General features: G+C 19.8%; 1 long non-coding RNA gene across 1 annotated transcript; it reads left to right on the top strand.

Moving 5' to 3' along the window:
- Positions 1-1,151: 1,151 nt before the first annotated feature.
- On the top strand, positions 1,152-1,573 carry LOC127085625 (uncharacterized). Its single transcript, XR_007789207.1, has 2 exons — positions 1,152-1,223; positions 1,345-1,573. It is a non-coding gene; the product is annotated as an uncharacterized LOC127085625 (long non-coding RNA).

Below are 1,573 nucleotides of genomic sequence, written 5' to 3'. Positions count from 1 at the left end.
GACTCACACCCATGAACGTCCTAATTATCTATATTATAAAAAAAATTATTTATATTTGATCCTGGTATGAATAGTATTGAAATATTATATTTTAATAAAAAAAAACCATTCTATTTTGAAAATTTTATGATATTTAAAAAGTTTATAAAAAAATCGTCAGCAATTTGTTGACTATAACAATAATAAAATAATTATTATAAAAATAAAAAATTTATAAATATTTATTTCCTTTTTAATTATCAAATACAATTAATTTTGAAATAAGATATTTTTTGAAATTATTTTTTTCTCACTTACTAAATGAGAAAAAGAGTTTTTTTTTCTGATACTAAGAGTTTGTTTTAAATTATAATTTACATAACTTGATGATTATAAATTTACTATTTTAAAAAAATATTTTGGTTCATATAATGAAAAAAAAAATTATTTCCACTTGATCATACCATGTGTAATATAAAAAACTGTATTTTTATGAAAAATAATATTCAAACACTCACGGAAAATTATATGAAAAGCTTATCAGTGACTTATTGACCGAAACAATAATAATAATAATAATAATAATAATAATAATAATAATAATAATAATAATAATAATAATAATAATAATAATAATAATAATAGCGATTTTAAAAAAATATTTTATTAATAAATAAATTGTACCTAATATTAAAAAAGATAATATTAATTATATAGAACTATAAGCATAAACTTTTTGGATAAAAAGATTAAGAGAAAAAAATTGGTGTTAAAGTAGTATATATATTCAATACCACCCTACTATCACCGATTAATCTTTAAAAATGAATTATGTAATGACATCAACATCTTCTTAAATATAAATTATTAAACCATAAAATAAATAAATTTTGAAAACTTCAAAAAAAAACATTGACTACATTTTACAAAAACAATAATTACATCGGCCATCTAGATTAAAATTGATTCTCTTTTCAAATTAAGTCAATACAAATATCAATTTTTAATTGATTTTTTAAGAATAATTTAATTCTATTGATTAAGATTAAATTTTCTTTCACATTCAATACATTAAATTAAATTAAAATAAAGTTTATATGTCCCTTGTGTAGTGTCACAATATACATATATATAAATACTCACATAGTGTAATATTTTGTACATATAAGATACAAAGATGAATACTACAAGAAAATCTCTTATCGCCATTTTATTCTTATTGGCCTTCTTCATCTGTGCAACAGGTTTGAAATCAATGTACTTATATATGTTTGATGCTATTATGTTTAACTTCAAACATTTTAGTTAACTCTTCAAATTTTTCTTTTTTACATCCAATTCTAATCTTATTGTTTGAATATGTAGATGTTTGCTTGGCAGAAGGAATATTATATTGTAAGAAAGATCAAGATTGTCAACCTAACTGTGAAGATCCTAATCTAGGAAGGTGTCTTAAGGGAAGATGTTAGTGTTTTACTCCACCATCTTCTTCTAATAAGAGATCTATTCAAATACCCTAAATAGATTTTACTATTTGATATTTTGATGTAATCATTTTGTTCGAATAAAATTATAATAAAAACATTTTATTTTA

The sequence above is a fragment of the Lathyrus oleraceus genome, chromosome 5, assembly GCF_024323335.1.
Source record: "Lathyrus oleraceus cultivar Zhongwan6 chromosome 5, CAAS_Psat_ZW6_1.0, whole genome shotgun sequence".
NCBI lineage: Eukaryota > Viridiplantae > Streptophyta > Magnoliopsida > Fabales > Fabaceae > Lathyrus > Lathyrus oleraceus.
The sequence above is the reverse complement of the archived record's forward strand: the minus strand, read 5'-3'. Positions and strand labels throughout refer to the sequence as shown.